Below are 7322 nucleotides of genomic sequence, written 5' to 3'. Positions count from 1 at the left end.
AGTATTTAGTAATAATAAGCAGCAACAAAAGCAAAGAAAAAAACCATGAAAATATTCGCAGTACAATTTCTTGAGATGTTAACAACACAACTGACTCATACTCGGGCTTCTCCCTTTTGTTGGTCGCCTGAGAGATGAATGACTGATCATATAGGTATCAGCATAAAAGGGTTGTTGGGCCAAGACTTGAGGTTTAGTTTGACAACCAAGACATTTTTTCCATGAACAACTTGGTCAGGAACTGAATTGCTCGAGATGGGAGACATTTGAGAACCAAGATTTGACTGTACTTCCCCCCCCCCCCCCGCCCTTTTCTGAATTAGAAGCTACGCATTGTATTTCTTTTGTGTGTTTAACTTTAATTTTTTGATCACAAAGCTCTAAATTTTCTTTTTTTTGTTATTTTGTTGTTGTTGTTAGTCCTCACCTGTGGATATTTTTCCATTGATTTTTAGGGAGAGTGGAAGAGAGAGGAAAAGACATAGAGAAACATCAATGTGAGACAAAAATCAATTGATTGCCTCCTGCAGGAGCCCCGACCAGGGAAAAGCCTGCAGCCAGGGTACGTGCCCTTGACCAGAATCAAACCCAGAACCCTTTGGTTCGAAGGTTGACACTCTATTCACTGAGCCAAACCAGCTAGGGCTATAAATTTTCTTTAAAATCTTAAAAATAGTTATGATTGTTTCCTTATAGTGGCTAATCAAATCCCTTAAATAAAAATTTATTAACAACATATTTATATATTTTTGTACTCTTGACATCCCATGCCTTCCTTCTGAGATACTCTCTCTTCTCAAGGAAGTACATATCTTTCAGTAGTTCTTTAGTTGAGGACTTCAAGTGATTATATATATATGTATATATATAATATATATTCCCTTTTCTCATCTTTGAAATTATAAAGATCAGCAAACTGTAAAGAACATCAAACAACAAAGGGAATTAAAATCTAATTTTCAGCAATACAGGAGACAGATAAATGCTTCCAACTCAAAACTATGTGCACCTGTGGCCAAAGGCAGCAGCAGCACAGAAAGCTCTTCAGGAAGAGCTCCATGGAAGAAGGAGTAGTCACAGGGTCTATGAGTGGCAGAACTCAGAAGCAACCCATTTGGAAGTGAGGAGAAGACACTGAAAGACACTGGCTGGGTCCCTTGGCAGTGCTCAGTGAAGGGACCAAGCCCTCTTGCTTGAACTTACATGGGTTGGGGGAGGCACGCATATTTAAAAACATCGTATTTGAAGGATAGGGCCCTTCTTTCTTCCTTCCTTCCTTCCTTCCTTCCTTCCTTCCTTCCTTCCTTCCTTTCTTTCTTTTTTTTTAAAAATATATTTTATTGATTTTTCACAGAGAGGAAGAGAGAGGGATAGAGAGTTAGAAACACCGATGAGAGAGAATCATCGATCAGCTGCCTCTTGCACACCCCCTACTGGGGATGCGCCCGCAACCAAGGTACATGCCCTTGACCGGAATCGAACCCGGGACCTTTCAGTCCGCAGGCCGATGCTCTATCCACTGAGCCAAACTGGTCCCGGCTCTTTCTTTCTTTTTTTAAAAAAATATATTTTATTGATTTTTTACAGAGAGGAAGAGAGAGAGCTAGAGAGCTAGAAATGTCAATGAGAGAGAAACATTGACCAGCTGCTCTTGCACACCCCCTACCGGGGATGTGCCCGCAACCAATGTACATGCCCTTGACCAGAATCGAACCTGGGACCTTTCAGTCCGCAGACCGACGCTCTACCACTGAGCCAAACCAGTTCCAGCGGGGCCCCTCTTTCTACAAACAGGAAAGAGAACCCTTGAGCTGCACACCATAGGCGGCTATTCTTGTCCCTCCATTACCCAGTCTCAACAGGAAATTTCTGCAAATAACTGATAGAGAAAAATTTAACTCGCTCAAACATAAGTTAAAAAAGCAACTAATAGAATATTTAACTAGAGATAGTTTATACTTTTAAACATAAAAATAGGATGAATGATTTTTATAGAAAGCACTAATCAGAAATATATTTCCACGAATTGAAGCAGAACATATACCCAAAGATACCACCATGAACTTAAAAGTATGAAGCAATTGCCACTAAAAACACTGTAAAGTAGAAAATACAACAATTCAGGGATGGAAATGAGAATTAACAGAACTCAGAAAAGAAATAGAAGTAAAAGAAAAATCACAACAGGAATGAAGACAAAAGAAGTACAACCGAGGAACAGATACTACAGAAAGCACAGTAATCTAGAAGATAAAAATGACATAAGTAAACACGATGAAATAAATTAAGAAAGTGATTAGGAGATAAAGAGCACTAAGAGGTACAGAATACAGGCAACAGCTTGCCAACATACACACAATGGAAGTCCCTGAGGGGGAAACCGTGGCTCTGAGTGCGGCTGTGAGAGACGTGGGTAGGATGCATGCAGCAGCTTTTTTAAGGGCTGCGATAGTAGCAGTAGCAGATGGATTGAGGGAAAAGACCAGAATGCAAACGGGGCAGTTTACTATTTCCCCCCTCCAGTAATTCCTAAGCTGACTTCAAGGCAGCCCAAAGCCCAGAAGTGTTTATCAGCATGGACAGAGGAGGCTTCTGGGAAACTCTCAGGTCTGGCTTAAAAAGTAGGAACGACCATAGAGTGGGAACCTACAACTCTGAAGGCATGCCATCTTCTACAATCAGAAGAGGTGTAGTCCCAAGAGAATGGGGAAAACCCCAATTGTGTTTTCTCTCTCTCTCTGTCCTCTTACCACTTGAATTCAGATGAGGGCACAGTTGCAGTAAGTAAAGAGCAGAGTAGGATAAGTTAAACCCCTACTTTGAGGATCGAAAAGGGAGAAGCCAGGAAACAGGGAAGCACTGGAGATATCAGAGAGATGGAGCTCAGGAAAGGAACCCCAAAATGTTGTTTATGAGCTCCTGAGCTCACTCCTAAATTGCACATGTAAAGATCGTATCAAAACAGACTACGAGCCGAAACCGGTTTGGCTCAGTGGATAGAGCGTCGGCCTGTGGACTGAAGGGTCCCAGGTTCGATTCCGGTCAAGGGCATGTACATTGGTTGCGGGGCACATCCCCCGTGGGGGATGTGCAGGAGGCAGCTAGTCGATGTTTCTCTCTCCCTTCCTCTCTGTAAAAACTCAATAAAATATATTAACCCCCTCCCCCCAAACACACACACACACACACACACAACAGACTTCCAAAGACTTTGAAACTGGAATTGAGGCAAGCCACCACCCAGGTTCCAGACTTGCCACTGGGAAAGCCTGGAAAACAAAAGTGGCATTAAAACCACCACCACAGACGACTGGTAGAAATTTGCTACCTAAACCCAACTAGCCCAACAGCCTGATTAAAAAAAAAATATATCAGCATTGTCTAACAAGATTCTCATATCGCTACATTCAAAATACCCGAATATAACCCAACATCCTTGTGCAGTGGCCACCTGTGGCTGAGCAGCACCCTCATTTAGTGATTTCCAAAGAAGGGGACAAAAGGCATAATGATTGCCATTTGGATACACAGCTGCACTAAACATTAGTTGGACAACCATGCCATACACTTTCACCCCTCTAAGCCTTTATATGGTCTAGTCCAGTGGTTCTCAACCTTTCTAATGTCGCGACCCTTTAATACAGTTCTTCATGTTGTGAAACACGAGGAACTGTATTAAAGGGTCGCGGCATTAGAAAGGTTGAGAACCACTGGTCTAGTCCTTTTTCCTGGAGTGAAAAATGTCCTTTACTCTTCCCTGCCTAGAAAACCGGTACATGTTCTTTAAACCCAGCACAAAGACTCCCTCCCTCCCCAGTCCTCACTGCCCTCACTGCCCAACAACCTCGATTCAAACATTTAAGATGCTGTTTGACACTGCTTGTCTATGCATTTGTCTCCTTAGACAGGCAGCAAGCTCCCATGGGATGGATTCAGAAGATACTCATTGCGGCATTCCCACTATCAAACACATTCATTCATGCATTCAGTCAGTCACTCAGCAAATATACATTAAATGTCCACTGTGTATCAGTCCCTGTACCCGCCACTGGCATGCACATGTGAACAAGCCAGACAGGCCTCTCTGATCTTTCTCAGACATTAAGGTTTCCACATACACAAAGCAAGGGACATAAACTACCCCTTTATAATAACTTCAAGAAGCACTTCAAACTTGCTTTGTCAAAAGCAGGTTATCATATTCCCCAGTCCTCCCACTCCTCATGAGTCCCGCATCTCAGTGAATGACGCCATCCTATAGCTGCTTGCCCGAGCCAAGAACCAGGCATCATACTGGATCAAGCTTTCTCCCTCTCCCTCTCACATTCTTCTCTATTAGCACGAGCTGAAAATGGAGTCTTCCACTTCCTTAGCATCTATTTTACTCTCCTCCGACTCTTTTCCTGCTAACGCTGGCTTGTTGCAGGCCCTTGTAATCTCTCCCTAGCACACCCCATGTGTCTCCTCATGGATCTCCTGTTCCACATCACTCACCTCTTCCTGGTCCCAGCCTCATGAGTTTCCTTGGAGTTTACAAGCTCTCTGAAACTCTTGCTGCCTATTTCCCAGGATGCCTCCCTGCTCCCAATCCTCCTCTGCTCCCTTTGCCTATCAAATTTCAAGACTCAGTTCAAGTTCTTTCCCTGAGAAGCCTTTTCTGTTTCCCCAGGGAAACCCACCCCTCCTTGCTTTGGGCCCCACAACACCCTGTACAGAATTTTTTCTTTATAGTAACATACCGGTGTATTTATTTTTTTAAATATTTATCTCCACACTAGACTAGAAACACCTTAAGAGCAAAATCTCTGTTTATATCACTTGTTACCTCATTACCTGGTGCTCAATAAACACTTTAAAAAATTGATTTTAGCTGAAACAGGTTTGGCTCAGTGGATAGAGCTTCGGCCTGCGGACTGAAGGGTCCCCGGTTCGATTCTGATCCGGGGCATGTACTTTGGTTGCGGGCACATTCCCAGTAGGTGGTGTGCAAGAGGCAGCTGATCAATGATTCTCTCTCATCGATGTTTTTAACTCTCTATCCCTCTCTCTCCTCTCTGTGAAAAACCAATAAAATATATTTTTTAAAAATTTGATTTTAGAGAGGAAGGGAATTCATTCACTTTTTAGATGAATTCAGTCCTATTTAAAAATAATTTTTATTTTTCAATTACAATTGACATGTAATATCATATTAGTTTCAGGTACACAACATATTGATTAGATATTAATATAACTTATAAGGTAGTCACCCTGCTAAGCCTAGTACCTACTTGACACCATATATAATTATTACCCACGTTATTGACTATATTAGCCATACTGTACCTTACATCCCTGTGACTGTTTTATAACTGGCAATTTGCACATCTTAATCCTTTCCCTATTATCACCCATCCTCCCAACCTCCTCCCATCTGGCAACCATCAGAATGTTCTTTATCTATGAGTTTGTTTCTGTTTTGTTTATTTATTTAATACATTTTTATTGTTGATAGTATTTTATTGTTGATAGTACTGTCGATAGTATTGCTCATATCTCCCATTCCCCTCCCCACCAAGCCTCTATCCACCCTCCCTAGATCTTCACTTCCCTATAGCCCATGTCCATGGGCTATGCATATAAGTACAAAAGTTCTTTGGTTTGTTCCTGCTTCTGGCCTGGCACATATAGAGTTTAAACCTTCTCTCAGTAGTACAGCTAAAGAAGACGACAACCAACCAGGGGTCATCCATCTGAAATTGTAATTGGCTCACTAATCCAGGACAAAGTTAGAGATCAGAACTCAAGCATAATTCTCCTTTTTTTAGCACTGCTACAGAAATGTTTGACATAAAGGCTTGGGTTGAGTATGTTGTGCAATGGGCTGCAAAGGATCCATAAGGCTTCCTTACAACAGTTACCGTATTTTCCGGCGTATAAGACAACTTTTGAAACGAAAAAAAGCCTGCTCAGATTGGCCAGAGTCAGAGAGGCGGTCTATTAAAAAAAGAACTGGTGTTGTCTCGGAAGTGGGAGGTAGTCTTATACAGCGAATATAGGCCTAAACCTAGGTTTTAACTGTAAAATTAGGGGGGTCGTCTTATACGCCGGAAAATACTATTTTGGCTCTTACTCCATTGTTTCTAGCAAGTGCTGTACTGTCCTGGAAACTGGCCAAGATGATTGAGGCCAGGGAAAGGGAGCAAAAGAAAAAACAAAAACGCCAAGAAAATATTGCAAAAGCTAAACGACTGAAAAAGGATTGAAGGAATGAACAGGCTCTGCTACCAGAGGAAACTCATTCGGGAAATGATGCAGCTTTGAAGGACCCTGTAAGGTTTCTTTTCTGGATCTATGATAGCATTTAATAAATGAAGCCAGAGCATATGGAAGAATCATGTTAGTTCTGACCGCTACTGTAGCAACTTTTAGGCTTCTGTGTAGAAGTCTGTTGACAATTATTTATTATGCCAAAAATGCTTTATAACCTATTTAGTCATTTGCCGTTTTGCGGCTTACTACATCCTGTGGAGAAAAAATGACTTTAGGTTATGAACTCTTCAAATACTGGCTAAAAAAGTGTTCTGTACTGGACAAAGGAAACTAAGAATGTAATGAGAACTTTCCTGAGGTGAAAAATACGTTTTGGCTTAAAAAGAGATACCGCATATTAATAAAATCTTTTGTCATTATTGCTTATATCTTAGCATCATTTCTGGCTTTCTCAAACCAAAATATTATTAATCAGTGAGTACTTCATTTTCTACATTTTCCTCATCCTAGCCTTTGAGAGACTGGTAATTATCAGACATTCTGCCTTTTTTAAAATCTAATTTTATGAAAAATTCATCTTGATTGTATAAAGTACCACCTACTAACAATTTTGTACGTATGAACGCTGCCATTTACTTAGAGATGACTTGTTGACTAGAGTAACACTGTAATTTAAAGCTTGCAGTAAAAATGCCAACCCCTGAAGTACTTTGGAACCAGTTTATTCTTGTGCTAAGAAGAAATGTGAAGTAGTTAAAATGTCTTATATGATAATTTGCTGATTATATGAATACCATTTTTAACTTTTCCAATTTTTGAACTCATGTAGTGATGTTCTATAATTTTTGATCAAACAAGTTCACAGTGAAAAAATTTCAATTTTGTTTTCAAGGAACTCTTAAAAAAAAAAAAGAAAAAGTTCTTTGGTCTGTCTCTTCTCATCCTCCCAGCCCCACACACAGGCTGAGGGCTGCCCACGCCATCTCGCAGGGTGGGCTGCGCAGACCTTTGACGCCAGGCCCGCGCCCACGAGCGGGACCTGTACGGCTTGGAAGAGGAGGGGGCGCGCT

General features: G+C 41.3%; 1 pseudogene across 1 annotated transcript; it reads left to right on the top strand.

Annotated features, from left to right (window-relative positions):
* Positions 1-5674: 5674 nt before the first annotated feature.
* On the top strand, positions 5675-6257 carry LOC311610853 (small integral membrane protein 15-like; annotated as a pseudogene). The gene is made up of 2 exons: positions 5675-5901; positions 6108-6257. The product of its transcript is annotated as a small integral membrane protein 15-like (transcript).
* The last annotated feature ends 1065 nt before the right edge of the window (positions 6258-7322 follow it).

Source organism: Pipistrellus hanaki, assembly GCF_964339955.1.
Source record: "Pipistrellus hanaki genome assembly, chromosome: 16".
In the NCBI taxonomy this organism is placed as follows: Eukaryota; Metazoa; Chordata; class Mammalia; order Chiroptera; family Vespertilionidae; genus Pipistrellus; species Pipistrellus hanaki.
The sequence above is the reverse complement of the archived record's forward strand: the minus strand, read 5'-3'. Positions and strand labels throughout refer to the sequence as shown.